This window comes from Cnephaeus nilssonii, assembly GCF_951640355.1.
Source record: "Cnephaeus nilssonii genome assembly, chromosome: 10".
Taxonomy (NCBI): domain Eukaryota; kingdom Metazoa; phylum Chordata; class Mammalia; order Chiroptera; family Vespertilionidae; genus Cnephaeus; species Cnephaeus nilssonii.
In genome coordinates this window covers 26,081,044-26,099,942 of record NC_137081.1, presented here as the reverse complement: position 1 = coordinate 26,099,942, position 18,899 = coordinate 26,081,044, and positions in this window count along the sequence as shown.

Here is an 18,899-nt window from a genome sequence, read left to right as displayed (position 1 = left end):
ATGTTTGGATTTATATCATGGCTGCTTTAAAATTTCCAGGTGAATTATGGAGATGGGGAGATGTTATCAAAAAAAGGAAATTCCCATGAAAGTTCTAACCTCCTTTGCCTTTCCCTTGCCTCTTGATATCCCTGTAGCAAATGCATGCGGTTACAGATGGAAGGTAAGAGAAGACTAATTAGATGGAGACATTGTAAATCCTAAGTCTCATGACAGACACTACAGTAAGCACATAAAGTTGTTCTTAGAGGGATGTGGAGTGAGAGATAGATCAAAACATGCCCAACTGGGGTTCATGAAGGTCATTTGAAGAAGATAATGGTGATTGAGCTTGAGTAATTAAGCAAAGGTTTATTTTAAATAACATTAATGTCAATGACTCTCCAAGGGAATCTACTTGCAATTTTCTAACATCATTAATATTAATACCCAACTATCAAGTCATTGTTTCTTGGATGTATTCCTAATGTATAAAGGATATTTACTTTCAAAGCTGATGGCTTTACTTGTATTTCTTCAAAAGCACCCCATAACTATACCTATTAAATACAGGTAGAGTTTTTAACCTTTTGCACTCAGATGTTGAGTGTGACTCGACACGGTTAGCATTAGAATAAAGGAATCGAGAAAAAAGCAAGCGAGTGCAAAGGGTTAACTTATAAACAAGATCATGGTATTTACAGGACATTAAGTTGAGCAGGATATTTTATTGGACATAATGTCCCATTGCCTGAGGAAGTTTGTTTCATGATACTTGCATGGAGTTTAGTGAGTTACTTTGGATTTCTAAGGGACAGGTCTTCTGCAACATTATTTTTCCCGTTGTGTGAACAATTTCTTAAAGTAATAAAGAATAATAGTAAAGTTCTAGAAATCAAGTTAACAAAAAAATGGAAATTTTACTTTATAACAAAAGTCATGTAAAAGGAAAAATCCAGACTGAAAGGCTCTGGAGTATTCTACAAAAATATCTACAAGCAGCAACCCAAGGCCCCAGTAGAGGCTTTTTACCAACTCATCTCACAAACACTCCTCTGGACTTCTGAAGTCAAATAGGCCTATCATGTTCTATCTAGTGGTTTCCACTTTTCAGTCCCTCCCTCCTGAACAGCTGAGCAAAAAAGACATGGATTCCCCTGGGTTTGTTCAATTGATTATTCTTAAGCTGAGGGATTTGGGAAGTATGTGACCCCCTTACTTTGCCTTTCACATCTAGAAGGGCTGAAAATAGGAGTCCTTTCCAGAAAGAAACAGTTTCCATAGGATTTTAAGCCTAAACGTTGCAGGTGATGATGCAAAACAGTCTTTACTCTTCCTTTAAAGACACCTTAGATATTTGTAGTTACTACTGGGAAAATTGAGGAAGGCCAGTAATAGCTTTTTTAAAACCAACATTCATTGATTTCTATAGTATAACCTGGGTGTGTAACAGTCAGACACTCTTAAAAGGAGGAGAGAAGCTTCGTTTCCTACCTGATTGTTGATCCTGCTTGGAATGAGTCAGAGCCCCAAGAAGGGATGGATACTTGCCACACCCCAGAAATGGGGATTTCCAGACACCATACATTTGGCAAGAATAAAATGGGATGTTTTCAAATGCATGGAACACAAATGAATCTAGCCCAGCAAAGCAAGCCAATACTTCCCTGACTCCCAGGCACATCACCATCCCTGGGAAGGCTGAGGTTTCCCATTTGCAGAAGGTCCCATACAATGAGGCATCGGTTTGTTTCTGAAGGATGTCATGGCAACGTTATTTTACACATCTCAGAATGGCTTCCATTTGGCTCTATTCATATGTACATCATTAAAGTTTGGATTTTCAAATCAAGTTGTCAATAAGATAAAAAGATGCAGTAAATTTGAATAGCAGGTTTTAATATTTGAACCACTGTGTTTTTTTTTCACTCATCAAACTGGCAGCTTTTTCTACTTTTTTCAACAGAAACTGAGAAAGAAGAGCAACTTCATCAGAATTAGCAACTTCTTGCCAAATTTGATGACATGCCCTTTGAAGTCTAAATGTTAGTATGCTTTTTAAATATTAGGAAGTAACATTTTCCTTGTCAGAATTCCCCACTTATGTTTTCTGTATTGTGATATCTTGACATCTGAATATGCAATTGAGTCAGATCTGAAAGATTTCTATAGAAGTGCTTTGCCAAGGGTCAGAAACAAACACCTTCTCTGGGTTTCACACAGCTAAGATGTTACATGGTTCAAGAATGTGGAATGAGGCAGACATAAAATAAATAGTTGAATCTAAGCATGCAACTCCTTCAAGGCAGAGCTTGCATCTTGGGTGCCTTTGTGTTCCAGAGATCTAGCAAACTGTCTGCACAGAGAAGGGTCCCCATCAACACCGCTGGACATGTGGGTGAATGAACAAATAAATAACCCAAAGAAACTATCAAGGTTAGACTTCCTTGATCAATTTCATATTAACTAATTACTCTTTGCTTTTCCTACTTGTATCATTAAAGATGGAAAGTATTAAACTGGAATGTCCTGTGGCTATTAGCATGGGCTCTGGGGCAGGTAGAGAACCCCAGTTATACCACTAACTGCCTAAGTCAGTGATGGGCAACCTTTTGAGCTTGGTGTGTCAAACTTCGCCAAAAAACTGAGCATAACTCGGGTAGTGTGACACTTTGAGGAAAAAACTAACTCCAAGACACTAGTCACAAATGTTTCATCCTCAGGAGCAGCAAATGTTTCATCCTCGGCATGCGGCCGCCTCAGCGGCCGCATGTCATCAGAAATGGCTACGCGTGTCAGTGCTGACACGCGTGTCATAGGTTCGCCATCACTGGCCTAAATAATGTTGAGTGAGAATTTTCACTGGGTTTCATCATCTGTAAAATGGCAAAAATAAATACATTTATTCATGGGGATTGTTAAAAGGATTAAGTGAAATAAAGAACAGAAAGTATTCAGCACACAGCCTGGCAACAATAGCCCTCAATAGCTGTGAGCTGTAACTGCTAATATCATATCAAACAAATAGAATCCACTTGAGTAGTTGGGGTTATGACTTTAAATTATTTTTAACACTGTTTATTAAAAGAATGGTTAAAATTAAATAATGCATAAACTAAGAAATGGGTAAATCCATGATCTAGAATGAATACCTCATGCGAGTTGGAGGCCCCGGGCGGTTTCCCCTTTCTCAAAGACTGCTGGCCTAGTGCACACTACCCTGTAGGTGCTCAGTAAGTGTTGTTAAAAGTGCTCAAATACTACTTTTTACTTGCATGTATCTCTAAAAAATGATGTTACCCACTGGCTTGGCTTGAGATAAACCCTCTGAAATTGCCCATAAAAGACGAAAGTGAAATTAATCACTGACAGAGAAAAGGAATACAGAAAAGCAGTTATTTGCTCAAAGATGTTTCTCTTTTTAATTAGTGCTGTCAAAAATAATTTAGCATAGCCCTAGCCAACTCATTGGTTAGAGTGTGGGCTGTAGACTGAAGGTCGAGGGTTCAGTTCCAATCAATGGCATATACCTTGGTGGCAGGCTCCTTCCCCGGCCCCTGTCGGGGGCAACCAGTCGATGTGTCTCTCCCATATCGATGTTTCTCTATCTGTCTCTCTCTCTCTCGTCCTTTCACTCTCTCTAAAAATCAATGGGAAAAATATTCTGAGGTGAGGAGTAACAAAATAATAATAGTAACAATTTAGCATAGAATTTGCCTTCTGTGTTAGAAAATTTGATCTTCCTGAGTGACAGATAAACAGTAGGAAGATGTGAGGTTTGATAGTATTAAAAAGTGCTCAGAAGCTATGGAAAAACAAGAGGACTGGTGTGAAACCCAGTCCTGAGTGTTTCAAAAATTGAGACTGACGAACCATTGAATTGATTAATGTTTTTAAGAATCATTTACTATCATTAACACCAAAAAAACTGACTCAAAACATAGCAATGAATTAAATTGACAGCTTTTCAGAGCAATGCTGTGAAGTAATTAAGTAGACATACATATAAGTAGACAGATACCATTGTGAAAGAAATGTAAAACACAATTCAAATAGAGAATGTGAGCACATGGGGAAATGAGAGTAAAGGAAACCTAAAGAAAACTGTTCATTTTCTAGTTTATTCTGAAAGCTGACATGTGTGTGTGTGTGCACACACACATACACACATACACATGCATGCACACACACAAAGAATACTGTAATTTTGACTGCAAAGCAAAAACTTTGGCAAATCACAATGCGTGAAAAATAGAAGTGAATATTAAAATTACAAACTGCTTTAATCCCATTAGCTCAAACCAGTAGTTCTCAAAGTGTGGTCTTCAGCATCTTTCTCCTAGTAGCAGCATCAGCGTTACTTTGGAACTTAAGAATGCTTAGGTCCCATCCAGACTTAGAGAATCATGAACTTTGAGGGAGGGGGCAACAAGCTGTGTTTTTCCAAGCCATCCACGTGATTCCGACTCACCATAAAATTTGAAAACCACTGACCTAGATCATATGTCCATCCTCAGACCCATCACAAGTGCATAAAAATCAGGCCTGGAGCTGTGGGGTGGGTCAGCAACACCAGAATCATCTAAATCAGTGGGGCAGGGCCTGAGAATGTCCATTTCTAACAAGTTCCCAAATAATGTTGATGATGCTGGTCTGGGAAACACATTTTGAGAATCACCGATCTAGGTTAAGAGTGCAAAACAGGAGTGGCTAAGTGGAAAATCAATATCCTATTGACAAAAGAAGGAAACAAAGGAAGAAGGATACTGGGCAGGGGGCAAATGTCAATCCCAGCTGCTTGGAAGAGATCAGACAACCACCAATATCCTCCCACAATTCTGCAGGAACAGGAGAATCTGGAGCCAAAAGAGAATTCTCATCTGTCTTTTAGTTTATAAAATTGATTGAGACATGAACTGATTTTTCCGTCCCTTCATTTTGTTGAAATTCAATACAGATCTGAGGAATCCAATCAAAAACAGCAGTTTTTGGCTACAGAGAGCCGTGTATCATTTCAAATGTGATGTGAGCTGTCACACAAATCTTTCTTAGTACAATTCACTGAAGATAAATATAGTGCTTAAGGAGACAGTGCCTATCTGTCAAACAATTGAGTCATTTTGATCCATTCTAGCGAAACCAAGACAACAGCCTCTAGTTTGAAGTGATCCAAGATACACAATACAATCACAGACTGTGCTTATTGCTTCTGTTTTTAATCTATTTTTGCAATCTGGAATCAAAGAATTGTAAACCTCAAAGAGCCTGAGAGATCATCCAGTCCACATATTGCAAACCACCATTGATGGCCCACATTCTGCTCAGAAAAGTGTGTGCGTTTTGTCCTGCACAACAGTGTTCTTCTTTTAATGAAAACGATTGCCATCCTTAAACTTTTTTTACTTTGCCTGACAAGTGTGAAGGTCTAGCAATACATGACGTGGACAGATGTCTGCTCTCTCGTGGCACAGAAAGTCAGAGCTGAATGCTAGCTTCCTGCTTTTGAAGGACTGAGTACCCCCACTCCACAGTTTGTTTCACCATCAGCCTGCTTCACTCATTTCCAGGGCATACCTGGGTCCTATAAATATGTAGGTTTGCTACCTCTCATCTGGACAAACTCCCCTGCTTTAGCAAGGAGAACACTGAGGTTCGTGGTGGTGACTAACTTTAATTCACATTATCTCTTTAGTGACAGACCATTGTCAGTATGAATGAACCTTGAAAACACAATGCTAAGTGAAACAAAAGACCATATCCTTTTATTTTTTTATTTTTTTAACATTTTTTTTATTGATTAAGTTATTACATATGTGTCCTTATCCCGCCATTGCGCCCCCACCCCACCCCTACTCATGCCCTCACCCCCTGGTGTCTGTGTCCATTGGTTAGGGCAGGCTTATATGCATGCATACAAGTCCTTTGGTTGACCTCTCCCTCTTATTCCCACCCTCCCCTACCTTCCCGCTGAGGTTTCACGGTCTGGTTGATGCTTCTCTGTCTCTGGATCTGTTTTTGTTCATCAGTTTATGTTGTTCATTATATTCCACAAATGAGTGAGATCACGTGATATTTATCTTTCTCTGACTGGCTTATTTCGCTTAGCATAATGTTCTCCAGTTCCATCCATGCTGGTGCAAATGGTAAGAATTCCTTTTTTACCACAGTGTAGTATTCCATTGTGTAGATGTACAACAGTTTTTTAATCCACTCATCTGCTGATGGGCACTTAGGCTGTTTCCAAATCTTAGCTATGGTAAATTGTGCTGCTATGAACATAGGGGTGCATATATCCTTTCTGATTGTGTTTCTAGTTTCTTGGAATATATTCCTAGAAGAGATCATATCCTTTTATATAAGATGTACAGAATATGAAAATTCAGAGACAGTAAGTAGATCAGTGATTGTCTCAGGGAGAGAGGGAGGAGGGCATGTAGAGTGACTGCTAAGGAATAAAGTGTTTCTTTTTGGACTGAGGAAAAATTTCTAGAATTAGATAATGTAATGATGTTGGCTGCACACCCTTGTGAATGAATGAGGAGGTTTTGGACACATCTGAGATAGGACCAAAAGGGTCATTGGCCATCCTTTGTTGGAGGACAATACTACCCTTCATTGTTTAAGCCTTTTATGGAAAAGCTATACACATACAATAGTTGCATCAACAGAAGAACAAATAGGAAAGAGACTGATAGGAAAACATTAAAGTGCCATTTCAATAGTGAAGAGCAGCAGAGAACATCTTAAGGATTAGAATATAACATATTTTCTAAATGCTTATATTTGTGAACTATTTGCATTTGCAATTAGCTAAATGTGCCTCGGTTCTTGATTGTTCTCTGCATTTATTTTTAAAGAAAATCTGAAAAAAAAACCAAAAACTTAAGAGCCCAGCCAGATTCCCTACTTCTGGGTCACTTCATCACTAGCCAATATTTCCAGACTATTGCCTTTAGATTAATCATTTTCCTTGAGTTACATTTTTTTTAAAGCAAGACTAAAAATTCAGGATAATACTTTCCTGCCAAGAATTTTTTTAAAAATAAAGAATAGAACATCCAAAAGGTCAACTACAAAAAAAATAATGATTTGATTGACTATTTAATTAAAAATAAATGGGGGGAGCCAAAACCGGTTTGGCTCAGTGGATAGAGCGTCGGCCTGCAGACTCAAGGGTCCCAGATTCGATTCCGGTCAAGGGCATGTACCTGGGTTGCGGGCACATCCCCAGTAGGGGGTGTGCAAGAGGCAGCTGATGGATGTTTCTCTCTCATCCATGTTCCTAACTCTCTATCCCTCTCTCTTCCTCTCTGTAAAAAATCAATAAAATATAAAAATAAATGGGGGGAAATGGTAATGGCAACCTAGATACAGAATCTTTAATGGAAACAAAGAAACATACACTTATTGGCATCCTTTAGTTCTTCTGACACTTTTTTAAGCCCACTTTTCTGATACATTGCTATTTTCTATGTAGCAACCTATCAAAAATCACAAATGAGGTCTCTGAATAAAGTAATACATTTTCCTGCTTCAATCACAAAAGCCTAGAGCTGGAGCCCTCCTTAATGCTGCTTCAATAGATGAATGGCTATCAAATAAAACAGATGGCCATTTGTTTAATTTGTAGACATCTCCAGAGACCAATAATTTGAATGGAACAAAAACAAGAATAAGCTTAAATATTTGATAGAAAATGTTTTTAGCAAAATCACAAATGCAACCAAAGACAGTATACTTTGCCTGTTAGTTTTATTTATTTCATTTTTTCCATTACCATTTTACTTTGATTGTTGACTAGCTTCAACCTGGATGTTTCTACACTCATTGAACCAAATCTAATATAAAACCCATTGAACCAAATTTGATATAAATCTTATATAAAAAGTAGACCAGAAATGAATCAAAATCCAACCACATTTTCATTGAGTTGTAATCCTGGCAAGGTCAGAAATGTGTATAACAGCCTCATGGTCAAATTACTTCCTGTAAACCCATTTCCATGGGCTGGCATGTAAACTGTTTCTGTGAATAGTCCACCATAATGACAGTGGAGATGAGGAATGGAAGAGGTCAGGGAAACCCTGTTTCAAGACCTCTGACCCAGCCAGACTGCATATAACCACATGCCAATGACTTCACAGAGATTCCATCCAGAGTCAGCTAGTCCCATCATTTGCACCTTACACACCTACCGAAGAACCAGCTACAGGGCCCATTTGTAAGAACACCAGCCATTCTTGGAAGAACTGACTGAGCAGGCATTCTTTGTTCTCCTTCAACTGGCAGAGGACCTTCTATTTATTTTTTAAATATATTCAGAGAAAATTACTATTCATTCCCTTCTTTGCCAAACCCGCTCTAATAGTATGAGGAACAAAGAAGGTTCTTTGTTCTAATACAATGGCATTAGTCAAAATAGCACAGTTTATTTTGAACAATCTCTAGCACAAAATAATAAGAGAACAAAAAGTAATAGTTCATTTATTCTCCTCTTTGGAATAAGACTTTCTCATCACCACACAAATCACAAATTTCAGTGAGACATTTCATCCTCTGATAAATGAAAGGATGTTTTGCCCCTTAACATAACAGACACAGTAAATAATATTTCTTGAAAATGAAATTGGTTTTGCTCCCATAAGCAACACAGTCACCTAGAAAGCAGGACCCTTCCAGACAGGTTATAACAAGACCATTGTTGTCAAGCTTGGGATTGAAATTATCTTACTAAAATATCAGCAGTAGAAGAAAGTCCTTATATGACATTACATAGTAATAAATTACAAAAATATTTTCTTATAAATTATCTTGTCTCCTCATACTTATTACCAGTTATTTAATACTAGAGGCCTGGTGCATGAAATTCGTGCACTGGCAGGGGGTGGGGAGTCCTCAGCGCACCCTGCCCCCTCTCACAGTCCAGGAGCCCTCAGGGGATGTCCTACCGATGGCATCCTTTAGTTCTTCTGTCAGTAGGCCTCCCTCTGCAGGAGGCAATCTGGCTGATCAGGAGAAGGCGCTGCCCCCATCACCCCACTGCTGCTGCCACTTCTGGCCACCACAGCCGCCAAGGTGTTTTCATCAACACGACTCCAGTCCCTTCACCACGAAAAAAATGACAACTTTCTTTAGGCATTTTCAAGATGTCTCTTTCATAGGATATGACATTTCTTTATTTATTTCTTTTTTTTTTTATCCTCACCTGAGGATATTTTTCCATTGATTTTTAGAAAGCATTTTTCCATTGATTTTTAGAGAGCGTGGAAGAGAGAGGGAAAGACAGAGAGAAACATCAATGTGAGAGGGACACTTCAATTGGTTGCCTCCTGCATGAGCCCTGACCTGGGCCCCGGCCAGGGAGGAGCCTGCAACCTAGGTACATGCTCTTGACCAGAATTGAACCTGGACCCTGCGGTCAGCAGGCCGAGGCTCTATCCACTGAGCCAAACCAGCTAGGGCAGAATATGACATTTCTTAGCCCCTCCAGCAGCGGAGCTTTGTTTTTTCCTCCAGGAGTGAGGTGGAAAAACCCTAGATCATCTTCTTGGATTCTTATTAGTCAAGTTACCAAGAACACAGGGAGCTTAGCCAATGAGAGGTCAGAAAAGGTGTTTCCTCTGCAGCTCACACGTAGAGGCAGAACTGCTGGCGAGGGCGGGCGCTCTCCCTCTCCCTTTCTTTCTCCCTCTCCCTCTCCCTCTCACTCCGGTCCACTCTCTCTAAAAAGCAGTGAAAAAATATCATCTGGTGAGTATTAAAAAACAAAACAAAACAAAGCACAGAATAACAGGCCTCCTCCTTGGAGATACTGAATATGTAGGCCTGAAAGAGAGAATTCTTGGCTCTGTGAAGATCCCTGCATGAGTTTTATTAACAATATTTGGAAAATTAGCCTAAGCTACACCAATGATTCAAGTTTGTGCTTTTCTGTGTTCCAGGGAAGAATCAAATGACCTTTTGTTTTATTGTGTCAAAACAAAATTTTGCCTGTGTTAAATACATAATTCTTATTCAAATACATAATAGCAGATGCAAAAGTTTTGTTTAACTCAGTGAAGGGGCTGGCAGGATGATAATGCTCTTCCAAATGTGATTTTCAAAGATGAAAGCCTGAAGTAAAACTGCTAAATTAGATACAATCTGGCTAATGTCCTATAGGACAATAAAACCATCACTTTTTGAATTGGTGTGTCTTCTAGACAGAAATTAGTTACATCTTTAAAAGCCTGAAAATTCTTTTCATCTTCTCACTTTGCTGATCATTATATGTAACTTTCCAGGGCTGTAAAATGTCAAAATATATGGAACTATTTAATTGTAAATAGTGTGTCAGAGTTATGTGTTTCATAGAAAAGGAAATGATCATTCTGTGGGCCTCTATTGCCCCAATTATACTGAAAGGACTTGCTGTCAACGTTTTACTCTGGGCCTGTGCTGGGTCGCAGCCTGTGCTCGCCTCCTGGGGCTGGCGATGGTCCCAGGAGGCTGTGGGCATGGCTTGGCGCAGCCACCCTCGCCTCCTGGGGTGGCGATGGTCCTGGGAGTCTGTGGGTGGCTGCGGGCAGGGCTGCCCTTGCCTCCTGGGGCCAGTGATGGTCCCGGGAGGCTGCAGGTGGCTGCGGGCAGGGCCGCCCTTGCCTTCCAGAGCTGGCAATGGTCCCAGGAGGCTGCAGGCAGCTGCAGGTGGGGCCGCCCTTGCCTCCTGGGGCAGCAAAGGTCCCAGGAGGCTGCTTGGCACCTGCCCCCAGGTCCCAGGCTGCTTGGTGCCATCCTGACCCTAGCTGCTTGGTGCTTGTGTATGCAAATTAACCCACCATCTTTGTTGAGTTAATTTGCATACTCACTCCTGATTGGCTGGTGGATGTCATGGGGGTACAGTCAATTTGCATATTTTCCTTTTATTAGTGTAGCTCTGCTTTAACCCATGCTCTGCCCAATGTCCAAAAGATATTTTTAAAACTTAAAAGCCAAACTTTGTATGGTCTGCAAGGCCTTTCATAATCCAACTGAATTTTTGTGGGGCCCTTACCTTCTCATCCTTTATGCATTTATTTGGTTTGTCTCCCTTATTAAGGAATGAAAACTGTCTGTCTCCAGTGCACAGTATAGTATATTAGATAGATGGATGCTTATTAATTAATTTGCTGGATATATAAATGAATTAACAACTGAATGAATTGCTTTAATATCTCAAAGAGAATCACACAAACGAATACACACAGAGGTTTTCAGCTTGTGGTAAGAAACCTTTTTAAGCTATTGCTCCATTGAGTTAAGAACTTCAAATATGTGGTTCACATTAAACAAAGCTACTAGGTATCCCATCAGCCTGGATTTAAAAACACTGAATGAGCAGGGTAAATGATGTCACCCCTTTGGAAAGAGAACCACAGAAGCAACCCAACCGTGGTATTTACTGGCACTTGTGACATGTCTTAACTGAATCCCTCCATTTTAGCCAGCCAGTGAGAGATGGTGGAGAGAGGAGCTGAAGGGGAGAGGGAGAGGGACGGGGGAGAGGGAAATTTCTTCTCCATGGGTGGCACCAACAACTGAAAATATTTACAGATTTTTCTGATTGGGCTGGTAAATGTTTCAGAAACTGGAGAAAATTAACTGAGGATTATAAGCCTGTCTTGTCCATAAAAGTTTTTAGCATTTTCTGAATTCGGTGCATAGCTGGTCACTTAATCCTTGGTTGTCAGTGTGGCATTCACACTTTCAACTTGATGTGCCCAGTCAAAGTCCTTTTGGTTCATCTTCTCCAGAAAATAAATTTCCAGTTTTATATATTTCTTAAAATATATTTTTATTGTTTTCAGAGAGGCAGGGAAAGAGAGAGAGAGAGAGAGAGGGAGTGAGAGAGAAAAACGTCAATGATGAGAGAATCATTGATTGGCTGCCTCCTGCACACCCAATTTGGGGATCGAGCCTGCAATCCCGGCATCTGCCCTGAATGGGAATGGAACCATGACATCCTGGTTCATAGGTCAATGCTCAACCACTGAGCCACTCCAGCCAGGCTCCAGTTTTATATTGATACTTGAATAGGTCCACTGGATGTATGAAGTGAGAAGGACGTGGGGAGGTAAGGCGTGACAGGGTCAGGTTTCTTGGACAGTGAAGGGCTCTCCAAGGAGTTGACAATTGAGCAAAACTGTGAACAAAGTGAGGGGGCTCGTGGCCTGGTTGTTCTGATCCCCATGGCACATGTGGCTCAACCCAATGCAAATGCCACAGTGGCATGGTGTGGAAGGACCCACACGCACCTCCCTTAAGAAAACTTTAGTGGGGAGCATTGATGTCTGACAGCCTAGCCAAGCTGCCACACCTCCAGATCTGCTGCATTTCATCTCTATATGGGTCATAGAGAGATAGGAGAAAGAAAATACCTGGGGTGTTGAAATCATTGCATGTGCATTTCTCTACTGCAGCATTCAAAACTATTTCACAATCTTGTAGTTGATAGATGACATTTAAAATCTCCAAAATTTATAGGGAACTCATACAACTTAACAAAAGGAAGATAAACAATCCAATAAAAAAATGGGCAAAGGCCCTAAATAGACACTTTTCGAAAGTGGACATACAGATGGCCAAAAGACATATGAAAAAATGCTCAAAGTCACTAATCATCTGAGAGATGCAAATCAAAGTGACAATGAGATACCATCTCACACCTGCCAGAACGACTATCATCAACAAATCGACAGATGACAAGTGCTGGAGAGGATGTGGAGAAAAAGGAACCCTTGTGCACTGCTGGTGAGAATGCAGACTGGTGCAGCCACTGTGGAAAACAGTATGGAGTTTCCTCAAAAAATTAAAAATGGAACTCCCATTTGACCCAGTAATCCCACTTCTAGGAATATATCCCAAGAAATCAGAAAGGATATATGCACCTCTATGTTCATAGCAACACAATTTACAATAGCTAAGATTTGGACATAGCCTAAGTGCCCATCAGCAGATGAGTGGATTAAAAACTGTGGTACATCTACACAATGGAATACTACGCTGCTGTAAAAAAGAAAGAACTCTTACCATTCGCAACAGCATGGATGGACTTGGAGAGCATTATGCTAAATGAAATAAGCCAGTTGGAGAAGGATAAGTATCACATGATCTCACTCATTGTTGGAATATAATGAACAACATAAACTGATGAACAAAACGAGATCCAGAGACATAGAAACATTGAACAGACAATCAAACCTCAGAGGGAAGGCAGGGGAGGGTGGGAGGAGAGGAGTAAGAGGTCAACCAAAAGACTTATATGCATGCATATAAGCATAACCAATAGACACAGATAATAGGGGGGTGAAGACATGTGCTGGGGGGTAGGAGCAGCTGGGGAGAGATCAATGGGAGAAAAAGGGAGACATATGTAATACTTTCAACAATAAAGAATTTAAATTAAAAAAGAAAAGAAAAATCAATGATTTACAATTATGGCTGGGAATTTTCACAAGCCCTTATAGATGTTATAGAATCTTATATTTAGTTAAACCCACATTCACAAGTGAGGACAAAATAAAAGCCTGTCTAGTTATACAAGCATAGTTTATATTCCCACCTACTTTCATTAAAAGAACTGGTAAAAAAGGATGCACTAAAACAAGAAGAAAGATGAACCCAGGGGAAAGACAGGGTAAAAGTATATTGTTAAATTTAATAATCTGATGACTGCAAAAAAACAAAGCCTGTTGTTCAAAACTAAATTCTAAATAACAATAAGCAAATAAGAAAGTTAAATAATGTTAGGTCTTTTGGAAAGTCTAAGGAACTGGAAACAGTAGGCCTGCATTCCTTCAGATCAAGTGGCTGGAGCTGAGTAGATGCTGAAGTCAGTATCTTCACTCATTTTTTTTCACCTGCCTCTCTGTGTAAGACATTTAATTTATCATTCTTTAATGCCCATATTTTATGAGTATGATTTAATGAATTAGTGACAGAGCAGAAGTTAGAAACTTAAGTTCCAGGACCTCCTTGTCCATTATATTAGTTCAATTTTTTTTGCACACATGCCAATCTTAAGGAGTCTTTGAAATTCTTATTCTCATTGGAAACTCACCTCAGGCAGTGGTAGCCTATCAGATGGTGGACATTCCTGTCCATACCTGTCTCCATGAAAGCATTTTCTTGCGTATAAAGCTAGCCAAATCAAGATCATCTCACATGTGACTACACAGGGAAGAGGCTAATTTCTTTCATGTGAGTTGACCTATGGCACCTTTCAATATCCCTCTCACAGGATGCTGTTCCCATAAAAAACTTATCTGCTCCTTCCTTCCCACGTGACTGTTCTGCCGCTGTGTGGTACTCAGATGTCAAAGCAATGGTGAACTGGCAGACTGTCAAATCTGCTCCTGAGTTTGGGTTCCTTGCAACACCAGATGTTTCCAGTCACCTGGGAAATCACTCTGACAATAGCTACATATCAAGTTCAAGGTCAAAGTGAATTCTCAGCAAATGCTGCAAAAATAGAAGTTCTCAGCCATTGTTTAAATAATTTATAACAGCAGGATGTATGCCTACTTGAAAAGTGAGAGGGAAGATTTCAAGTAAATGACATTTTTCTATTATGTCAGAGAGGATAAGGAGTTGGGTATCTTCACCCAGAAGGATATGTGTTCGAGTGATGATGATGCAGTTAAATCCCTGAGTTCTGATATAATGTTGGTCATCTTCTGTCACTGACCAAAACTGAAGTTTCTGACAGATACAGAAGCAACATGTCAATCCTACACAGCATATTTCAGCAAGGGATGATTTTTTGTCCAGAAAAAGGACATGCTGTGTCATCGTTTATTTGAAGCAGATCGAAGGAAGGCATTTGGTACCAACTCTCTGTTGTCTGGGAAGCGGACAGGCTAATGTAATCTGTTTTAAAATTTTGTCCTTAGATGTAGGAAAAGCCAAAGACCTAATCTGTCGCCACAGGTCCAAATTCCTGCTGGAGGCTGGAGGCAGGTGGCTTACTAGCTACCTGATAGAGATGATGAGGGAAGTAGCTATGTGGACATCAGGGGCAAAAACACTCCATCACAGGGGAACCAGGATCAGGGTCCTAAAGCAGGAATGTGCCTGGAGTGTGTAAAGAATTGAGGAGATCAGTGTAACTGGGGCAGAGCAGAGTAGTGGAGCAAGGGGAGGTGGAGCATATGGAATCAGAAAAGAGCCAAAGACAGGATCATGTAAGACCTTGTAGATCTCTGTGCCCACTACCTTCTACTCCTGTTGAGCTTCTTACCATGTGATTCACCAATTTACTGCAAGAGAGTCAAAAATAGGCTTAGGGTTGAGCCCAAGACCTACTTTTTAAGCAAGCACTTCCAGTGGATGCTGAGCGGTCTGAAGACCCCTGCTCTCTAAAGAAAGCCCACAGTCTTGATTTTGTTAGTTTAAGATAAAGGCCCAAATCTCCATCAGAGAGTCATGGTGTAAATAGCTATACCTCTTCTACAAACCAACAACTACATACTATACCATCCTTTGGTCTAGATGCCCAAACCAGTTTCTTGCTTGAATTACCTGTCAGCTATTGCCATGAACTTCAGGTGCTGAAATTACTTGCCAGATGGAACTCCAATCAACACTTCCCCCTCCTTCTCATCTGACCCAATACTCTATTCCATTGCATAAGATATTCACATCTTTAAAAATATATTACAAACACCATTATTTACGTAAAAATGTACTAATTCTAAGCAGATTTCACTCATATGTTGAGTGTCGAGTTTTAAAGTTATTATGACAACTATTAAAGACTAAAACTAGGTTGGTAAAAAATAATCCAGTTCTCACTGGCTGTTTGACTTCATCAAAAGTCAAAAAGTCCCAAGCAAATGTAATGTCAGTTCATTTTAATGCATTTTTTCACATCTATTTTATTTTCCTTACTTAATTTTTTCATTACAGAAGACTGTTGTGTAACTACAGGATTTTTTTTTTAATTCAGGTAACAAGAATTATCCACAATCTTACCATACAGAGATAAAACTTGTATTCCTTCTGGGGTATTTCTTTTTAATTCTTTTTACATGGTTTTGATTTTATTCTACATATAGTTGGGCATACTACTTTTTCACTCAACATTTTTGGATTCATCAAACTATTCTATTTCTTTAAAATATACAGTTCTCTCACCAGGAGCACTGTATAGACTTCATTTTCTTAAGTTTTATATCTTAGTAAAATGCTAGATTTTATTTATTAAAAACCTTACAAACTTAAAAAAAATAATTCCTGAATTTTTTCTCCATGGGATCCTATTGTCAGTGGAATAATTTCAGTTATTTTTTTCTATGTAGTTATTAATAGTATTTTGGAAACTTATTTTTTTAAATATCTTTTTATTGATTTCAGAGAGGAAGGGAGAGGAAGAGAGATAGAAACATCATTGATGAGAGAGAATCATGGATCAGCCACCTCCTGCAAGCCCCCCAGGGGGATCGAACCTGCGACCCAGGCATGTGCCCTTGACCAGAATCAAACATGGGACCCTTCAGTCTGCAGGCCGACGCTCTATCCACTGAGCCAAACCGGCCAGGGTGGAAAACTGATTTTTAAGTGTTGGTTTTTAACATGGGGTAGATTTCAAAATAATGTCTTTATTCATTTTCTTGGACTTTCTAGATATACAATCAACTTGTCTATAAATAATGATATCTTGCTATTTTCAACAGTTATACAACCCTATTTTTATCTCTTGCTTCATTCACTGAATAAAATTCCAAGAATGATTTCTACTTCCCCCTCCTCGGGAAATAATTCCCACAAAACACTTTATGGAAGGTATAGCAGTATACTCTATACTTCAAGAGAATGCATTTAGACCTGGATACCCTAGTTCAAGAGGCCTATAGAAAAATGGAAACATGTTCAAACATGTGGCCATGATGGACACAAAGCCCTTGAACCCACATTGGATCACGAACAGTTGAAAGAATTGGGAATGTTTATTCTAGAGAATAGATATTTATTTGAACTTGATGATGCAATAAATTTCATTAAAACAGGAATTAGACATGTGCTTCCCCTCTCTAAAGAGATGTGCTAGGACCAAACTACATGGAGGCTAAGTTTTAGCCAATGAAAGTAATTTTAATTAAAAAGTAAGTGGAATACCTCAGTAGGAAGGACACTCTCCTACAGGAGAAATTAGGGTCAATAAATCCATTATAGAGAAGTTGTGAAATAGATTTGAACATCTGATAGATAGTTAGACTGAATGGCTTTTAATATGCATCTTACTCCATATTCCATATATCCACAACCACTTTGTTTACTGAAATTCATTTAAATAAAAATAGAAGTAGTACTGTTGACCCTTGAACAAAGTGGGTAGGGGCATCAACCCACTCACAGTTGAAAATCCATGTATAATGTTTGGCTCCCCCAAAACTTAAGCTGTCCCTCAGTATCTATGGAAGATTGGTTTCAGGAACTCCCTTGGACACCAAAATCTGTGCATGCTCAAGTGTTCCATATAAAATGGGCTAGATCAATGCATACAATTAGCCCTCTGCATCCATGGGTTCCAAACCATGATTGGAAAACAATACAGGTATTTATGGAAAAAATCCACATATAAGTGAATCCACACAGCTCAAACCAGTATTGTTCAAGGGTCAACTGTATATCAACAGCATCTAATTATTTTTAGACTAACTTTTTAGTAAGCACACCTTAAAATTTAAATATATAAAATAAATTTATATGACTAAAAATGGAATAATACTTTCTCCAACCATTTCTTCCACCTGCAGCTTTAATCAATCAACAAATATTCATTAAGGAAGGCAAAAATATCAATATACTTAGAAAACTATCACCATGAAAAATGTTCTAATCATTTTTACTCTATTGCAAAAGAACATTTATATTTAAACATTAATTGAATATCCAAACAGATACTTCTCTCTGAGCATCTATATATATAAAAGTCTAAGCGACAATCTGATCATCTGACTGGTAGCTATGAAGCCCAATGACCATCAGGGGGCAGATGCTCCAACCGGTAGCTATGACGCAGGGGCAGACGCTCAACGCAGGAGCTGCTGAGCTGCGGTGACTTGGCAGCTGTGGTTCTCAGGTGATGCACCCAGAACCAGAGAGGAGGGAGCCCAATTCCAAGGTGCATCACCCAAGAACTGCCCTCTCACAATACGGGACCCCTCGGGGGATGTTAGAGAGCTGATTTCTGCCTGATCCCTGCTGGCAAGGCCAAGGGACCCTACCGGTTCAGGAATCCATGCACCGGGCCTCTAGTATACAATATAAGATTCATGCTTCTCATTCCCAACAAAGAATTCTCTTTAGGAAATAGGTATTGAAAGCTGTTAACTGGTTTATGTCTCTCTAATTCAAGATTAATATTAAACCTGTATTTTCTTACATTCCCAAAATATCCTTGGGCAGCCTTTGTCCAACCACTCTTAAAACCAAATGACAGCAAAAATGCTTATAAGATAGAAACTTACTGAAAAGTCATTATACCTTACTTGTCCTTATCTTGAGAGATTTAAGTATAATTATAAGCATTTTATTTAAATAATCTCACTGCAATTTACATGACCTCTGTATGATTACTGTTACCCTTAATCAACCGGTGTCATATGAATAATTTACCCAAAAAGTACAGAATTATAACATATTTTATAGAGAAGATAAGGCATAATTCTTATGTGCCAGTCTTAATGTACTGGTGACAGTTGGTGATTCGATGAAACATCTGATCTCAGAAAGATCAGCAGAGAAAAAAACTGAGTGGCTGGCAGGATGCTGAGTTCATGAAAGAAACAAGAAACCCTGTTCCTCACTGGACATTTTGGAGCATTCTCTTCTCTTCAGACACAAAGCAATATTCTAGAACTGTGGATTGATATGAAATGTAAAATACAAAGCAAAGCTCT